Raw genomic sequence first — 7,748 nt, 5'->3', positions numbered from 1 at the left:
CATCCTCGACCATAGCAGGCCCCTCCAGGGTAGACCCACTCCTCAAAGTTATGGCGTTTAGGGTCTCTTTCTGGTCAGTTTGAGTCGGTAAGTGTCCTGGAGCTCGAGTGGTACTCTTGCTAGCCAATTGAGCAATTTGCCTCTCTAGCATCTTCATCCCGGCCTCTCTAGCTTGGGACTCCTTCAGCAATAAGTTCTTCAACTCGGTGAACTCAGAATTTTGGGATTGTTGCTGCTGCTGAGGAATATACGGAGGTTTTTGATATGGTTGTTTGTGAGAGGGCACATAGGCTTGCTGCTGCTGCTGTTGTGGAGGTTGAGTCGGATTCAGGACATTCTGGCTACTCCACCTCAAGTTGGGGTGGACATTCGGCTCATAGTACGTGTTTATCTGCCTATAATGTTAAAAGGCAGCACAAGACTCAAAGGGGACAGAACAATTCTCTAAGACATGCCCCTCAGCTCCACATCTTCTACAGACGAAAGGACCGTCTGAAACAGCATTAACATGGTACATCCCACCTTTAGAAGCTCCTCCCAATTCATATTTGTCAAACCTTGCGGTGAGAGCTTCTAGTGCGAAAGAACAGAGGAAGATTTAGCAGCTCTCCTCCGGTTTCCTCTCGAATTCCCATATTCGGCCTTATGAGTGGCCAAATCATCGATGATCTTCCACCCCTTAGTCTCTCCCATGTTCTCGAAAATCGGCCATTGGTCAGCAGATCCAAAATAGCCCTCCGATCGTCATACAGCCCATTATAGAACTGGTTGCAAAGACTCCATTTTTCGAACCCATGGTGCGGTATGGTTCGCACCAGTTTCTTGAAACGGACCCATGCTTCATAAAAATTCTCATCAGGCCCCTGTTTAAAGCTCGTGATCTGAGCTCTAATGGCATTCGTCTTCGAGGCAGAGAAGTACTTTTTGTAGAATGCCAGGGCTAAGGAATTCCAGTCGGTGATCCCATGGGCGGCTCGGTCCAGATCTCTATACCACTCCCTTGCAGCATCACGAAGGGAGAAAATGAACATGGTCTCCTTGATCTGGTCTTGGGTCACACCGGCCGGCGGGGGTATAGAGCAACAATAATCAATAAAAATCTCCATGTGCTTGGCTGCATCTTCATTTGCAGCTCCCCCGAACTGGTTTCTCTCAACCAGATTAATATAGGTAGGCTTTGGCTCGAATTTTCTCGCCTCCCCAGGTAGTTCGAATCCTTTGTAAAGATTCGCAGCTGTCGGCTCTGAGTGACTAGCAATGGTTGCTTCTTCAGCCATGACTGGAATTTTTGGAGAAGTGACTGTCTCAGCTGAAGAAGTAGAGGCAGGAGATGTAGGTGGATCTCCTTCGAACAGAGCGTTCTCGTAGTAGCTTGACAGAGTACTCAGCTCTTCCTCTGTCGGTAATACCCTTTGTGATCGTCTCAACTCGCGCAAGGATTTCTCGATCTCAGGATTTAATGGTACTAGTTCACCACCCTGTGACCTGCGCATAAGAAGAAACTACAAAAAGAATATAAGAAAAGTTTAAGGAACGGAAGCCCCTTAAACTAAAGAAAGACTAAATTAAAACAACTAAAAATTAGAACAATTGCCTCCCCGGCAACGGCGCCAAAATTTGATACCCGTCGTCAGGTGTCAAAAATAAATTTATAATCTCCAACTACAACTATAGCTAGTGGCAGTCGGGTCGAGCCACAGAGAGGCAGACGTAATTTCTAGTTGTTTAAATTCGGTCTAAGGTAACAATAAGGTGGGGGTTGATTGGATTGGTCTATAGCTAATGAACAATAAAATAAAGTAAACTAAGCAAACGGATGAAATCAAGTATAAAAAGAGGTACTAGGATGGTCGGTTCGTTATAGCTTCGGCGGCAGCATACTAAACAGGTCCAAATCGAACACATGTGAGACGGGAAAACAAGAGGTCCTCTCGGTCCACTCTTAACAGATAGCATCTTTCAATCTCGCTATAGGTCCCTAATATCACTAATACTAACTTTCGTCCTGAAAAGTGACTAACGGTCTAAACTTTACCTACCTTTCGATCTCAGCACAGTTTAGTCATTTTAATTGGTGATCTAACAACTTTCCCTATCTTTCGATCTAATGGGTCAGTCATAAATTAAGCATCTAACTGGTCGCATGCATTCGATTCGTTAAATACAACATTAAAATCAATTAAAACGAAAGGTAACCTCACGTGGTCGGTCGATCGACCGGGTATGGCGATCGATCGATCGACACGTGATTTCATCCAAATTAATACTACGCCGCCTACGCTATAATTCCCCTACATCCTAGCACAATTGATTTAGCTACTCATGGCTATGGCAAAAATAACAATAATATTGACGATAAAGATTACTGAATTCATGCTAAAAATAGTAGAACAACAATTAACATAAAGCGATAAAACGGTTTCGGGAACCTAACTAGCAATTCTATACTAATAACGAAATAAGAGTGAATTCAAATAAGGCAGAAAAATACCGAGATTTCAGAGGAATGATTAAGAATAAGAACGAAATTCCAATGCTAAAACAATATTCCGAAGCCTAATACAAACTGAATGTTACTGTGTAAAACTTAGATAAAAATCGGATCCCCCCAACTGGTGTTCTAAGTTACGTTATATAGCAAACATACGTAACACTTATTATCAAAACCTAAACTCAATGGGCTTGCGCTTCCTCGGTCTTTTAATTCTCGTGCCTGGATAGCGGCTTGGTCGATCGACTAAGCATGGCGGTCGATCGATCGCTTGCTCTTCGATGTCTGATAGCTTCAAACCCGCAGGTTGGTCGATCGACTGCTGGTAGTGGTCGATCGACTGCTTGAGCTGCTACTTGACTTCTATAATCTCGTGGATTTGTCTTTTGGGTCTTGGATTGCGCACCAAGCTCGTTCCTTAAGCGAATACTTCACGTCAATTGTAATGCAGGATACTCGGGGACGGATTTAGCTCGATTTCCGCTGGATTCTTCACATTTCTGCAATAATGTACAAAAACACGAAAGTAGACGGAAATAGGGGAAATGGCAGCATAAACTACATGAATGAGCTCTGAAATGCGTGTAAAATGGGATGTAAAACATCATATAAAAGACACGCATCAACCGCTTCAGAGATTAATTGCATTAATCGGGTCGCAAGAAGGTGATCAATTTGCTTGATTCATATGCTCAGATGCAAATTGTGTGAATTGATCTTTCAACTTCTTCATAGAATTCTCATTGTCTTGCACATTTTTCTGGAATTGATGTGCCAAAGATAGCACCAAGGATTTCAACTCCGCTATCTCTGTATTTGTAGAAGAAGAATTATCTTGCTACAGCATTGAATTAATAGGACTAGAACTACTTGATATAGTTACATCTTCATAAAATTTGAAGAACGGAATTCCTCGCTTATATTGTTGGTAAGCATGGACTCGCTCTATTTTCGCCATACAAGTAATAGGGTCATGTCCTTCCGCGCCCCGGCAACGGCGCCAAAATTTGACACGACTATCGCAACCCTATCAAAAATAAAACCAACCGGACTCTATAAAATGTAGTAGAGGCAGTCGGGTATCGTATCCACAGGGAGATGGAAATTTTGTATGCTAATTTAAGTCTGCCTGGGTAACCGTTTCTTGGGAGTTGATTGTTTGATTCTAAACTAGAGAGATCTAGAGAAAAGGGATAGTAAACAAATGAGAAATAAATTCTAATGAAATTACCAGATAAAGAGATACAGCTAGGACAGTCGGTTCGCCATGGTTTTTCTAGAGATCTAATCTAGGGTCAAAGGTCGACATAAACTTCGGTCTGCAGGGTAATGAAAAGTTCCTTCTGGTCCGCTATTCGCCCTAAAATATTATTAACTTAGCTTTCGCCCTCATTAGAATGTCCTAATGTTCACTGCAGGTCTTACCCGTCCCAATCTTCTGATCTAGGTCATGGTGAACCAAATCAACTAGCTAAAAAGTCGACTCAAGCAGCTAATTGCTATTAATTGCGGCGATTAACAACACAAACCTAATTCTAACCAAGCCTAATCACCTAATTTTTAACCTTCTTAATTACCATGGTCCCCTAGGTCCTAGCATTAGGAGATTAGCTATGCATAATGAAGATTGAAAAATTAACAATAACAAATGAAACAATTAAATTGAACATGTTAATAAAGTGATAAATGATGAACCCTAATACTAGAAATTAATTACTAAAGAAGACAAGAACTAAAGTAATAGAGGAAAGAGATAGCAAACAAGAACAATTGCAATAACTAATAATTAAAATTAAGGATGGAAAATACCCAATACAATGAATTGGAAAAACTAGAGTTTTAGGTCTAATAAGTAAAGAGCAAAAGACAAGAGTTCTGTCGTCGTTCCAAAATTATGTTCTCCCTCCTTAACGCGTCCTTCCTTCTCTCCTTTTTTCCAAGATAAAATTAAGATACAAAAAATAGGTAAATCTTAAAGATTGCGTCGAGATGCTCTAGCGTCGCCACCTCTCGATCGAGCAAAAGAGAACTACTCGATCGAGCATAATAAAGGTAAAACCCTTTGATCGAACAAAGCAGGTACACGATCGAGGGACTCGTCATACACCCCTCTCGATCGAGCATCAACATCCTCCCGATCGAGAGGTTTCAGCACAAAAAGGTGCTCGATCGACCAACTTTAGTCAGTCAACTTAGTCGATCGAGTTAGCTACCACTGTGTCAGCACGGATTAACTCAAACCACCTTCCGAAACCACTTCACGCATCCCTAGTTGACAAATTCCAAGCTCAAATTCTTCTTTCTTCAAAATGCATGAAAACGGGACAGGTTCAGGCTTGATTCAGCTCACTTCAAGTCCAACCCTGCAAATAACGCCAAACAAAATAAAGTAGACTATTCGGGGGTAATTGTAGCCAGATGCTACATAAAATACGTAGAAATGTGTGTAAATATAGGATAAAAACTCTATATAAAATACACGCATCACAAAACATTCGAATAAGTTGAGCTTTGAACCTATTTTTTTGATACATAAATATCACACGTTATACATTAAAAGTTGAAAAATGCATCAAATTATATTCACATCGTTTTGAACCAATATTAATTGATTTAGAGCATAAGGTATCGTGAAGTGATCTAAGTTAAGAGCTTAATGTTGATAGTTGCATTATTCGAATACATTTATTTTAATTAATATGATATTTGATAAGTCGCAAAATTATTTATATAATAACGTTTATCATGAATATAACTATCACTTACTCCCTGCATTATTCATTATATGTCGTTTTAGGGAAAAAAACACAACTATTAAGAAAATGAATTAAGTGTGATAATGACATTAATTAAGCATTTAAATAGAGCTTTAGAATGAGCAAAATGGTTGGAATTTTATAACTTATAGTGAATTTATTTATTGTAAACCAATGAAAAAAAAGGTTTGAATGGGATGTAATTAAGAACCCATAGTTAATTTACAATTCCAATAAGAGAGAACGTCCATAGAAAATGTAAAATGACATATAAAGAGTAAAATTTTAAATCACTTAAAATGACATATAAAGAATAATGGAGGAAGTATTAGTTATAATTAAAACTGTATGTATTTTATTTTAAAACATTGAAGTTAAACCTAAGAAAATAAGAGTTGGGAAAGTTAATTTATTTTTATTTATAAGTAAAAATATTAAATGGCATATATGAATTATACTCCCTCCCATTTCCTATGTTGTTCCCTTTTCAATAAAATACTACTCACATATATTAGAAAAAGTGGAACAATATATGAAATAGAAGGTAGCATTATTTTTCTTCAATTATAATAATATCAAACAGACTGCGCAAAACGCGGAATACTACCTAGTTATTATAATAACTCGTTTTTATTTCGATTCACAGCTTTTATTTTCAATTTCTATTCACACCTTTGATTTGCTAATCCTTACCCACTAACCTGATTAAAACTTATGCATGAAGAAATTAGAAATGTGCAATCACAACACGAAAAAAAATGGATCCAACTATAACTTTATAATCACACTTATATTAGAGGTACAAAGATAGTCACAAAACAACAACAATTCAAAAAGTTTCTCTCTCTAGTTCTCCCCTCTTTCCAAAAAAACACATAACCCTAATTTTCTCTTGAGTCGCCGCCTTCCCTAATCACACTCTACCCCTCTTCTCCCCCTACCCTTCGTCGGAGTTAGGCTCTTTCCATGGTCTAACTCCGGCGATGCTCTTGCCCTTCCTCGCTTTCATGCCGTTCACGGTGATCTCTCCTTCTCCGACGAATTTTGATTTCTTGTCTCGGTGGCTTGCTGGCTGCGAAGGCCGACGGTAGCCCTCCTTCCCGATGACCTGATGATGGCCTTTCATCCGTTCCCCTTTCCTGTCGTTGAAGTTGTGCATGTTTTCCCTGGTTTGATCCGTTTGTGTCGGTTTTGCTTTGAATCAGTTGGTTTTCGGCTGGTTGGGGTTAGGTCTCCCTCTGTCTGTCCCGTCCCTCTGTCTCCTTGTTCTGTCACCGCCGTTCCCGCTTCCATTCCAGAGGTGATCCCTCTATTTCCCCCATTTCTGGGATGGTTTGCTTATGTTTGTTTGTCCGTCTGTGTCGATGAGTTTACCTCATCCTTGTGGTAGAGCTTTGGGTCTGTTTTGGTGATCCCCCCACCTTTCGATTCTAAGTTTATTACCACCTTTTTTCTGTCAGTTTAGTTCTGTTTTGGTCTTGTTGCTTGTGTGGCGGTGGTCCTGGGAGGAGTCGTCTGGTGAATCGGGCTTTGTTGTTGGTCTGTCGGTTTTTTTGTATGGTGAGTGTTGTCCTCTCGGCAGGTTGGCGCATGCATGCCAACGGTCCTGGGGGGTTCGGTCGATTTTGGTTGTCTTGGCTTCTCTTTCGGTTCTGGTTTCTGTTGGGCTGGTTGTGCCTTTGTGGCTTGATTTGTGTTGTCGTCTTTCTTGATGTCGGAGTGAGATCGCGGTTGATTGAGTTTTCCTTGGTTGGGCTGAGGCGTGATGGGTAGGGTGGAGTCGGGGTTTTAGGTAGTGGTGTTGGTTGGGCCGGATGCGGTGGTTTCCGTTCCGTGTTATTGATTCTTTCTTCTTACAGTAGGTTGTTTTCTGTTTTTATTCTATTAATAAATTCTCTTTGGTTATGGGTGTCCTATCCCGTAATCCTTGAGGTGAATCGTAGGGTCGTTATTTCTGTTCTTATGGGGGTTATGATAAGCTGTCGTTTTTGGTCTGTTCTTCTTCTCATGGTGGACTCTATGAAGCGTTGGTCCTTTGGTCAAAGGGGTCGATTTCTAAGGTGTAGGAGTTTTATCTCCATTGATGGCAGACTTCGTCGTCTTGCTCATCTCCTTTTCTTTCTTCGCTCTTTTCGCAAGAGCGGAAGTACACCTTGTCATTGCCTCTCTGCGGCTCGTCGGCATCGATGTCTTTTGGCTGTCAAGTGTGCGGATGAAGTTTTTTTGGATGTTCGTGGCCTATCCTCCAACGTTATCCATCCTATCATCGAGGAGCTTGATTATCTCCATGTTGTATCTTTAGCTTTTAATTTTAATTATGCTTATCTTAGGTATGGCTTTGTTGTGCCAGATTTAGATGTAGGTTATCTGGTGCTACCTAATCGATTAGCTTACGTTGTCTTTTGTAGAACATTGTAAGTTATTCTCCTACTGTTGTCAAAAGAAGAAGAAAAAAACAATTCTCATCCAAAAAAAACCTTGAAAAGTTTGTTAGGAGAGTG

General features: G+C 40.3%; 1 non-coding gene across 1 annotated transcript; it reads left to right on the top strand.

Moving 5' to 3' along the window:
* The first annotated feature begins 789 nt into the window (after positions 1-789).
* On the top strand, positions 790-896 carry LOC141603682 (small nucleolar RNA R71). Its single transcript, XR_012525541.1, has one exon. It is a non-coding gene; the product is annotated as a small nucleolar RNA R71 (small nucleolar RNA).
* The last annotated feature ends 6,852 nt before the right edge of the window (positions 897-7,748 follow it).

Source organism: Silene latifolia, chromosome 9, assembly GCF_048544455.1.
Source record: "Silene latifolia isolate original U9 population chromosome 9, ASM4854445v1, whole genome shotgun sequence".
Classification (NCBI taxonomy): domain Eukaryota; kingdom Viridiplantae; phylum Streptophyta; class Magnoliopsida; order Caryophyllales; family Caryophyllaceae; genus Silene; species Silene latifolia.
The sequence above is the reverse complement of the archived record's forward strand: the minus strand, read 5'-3'. Positions and strand labels throughout refer to the sequence as shown.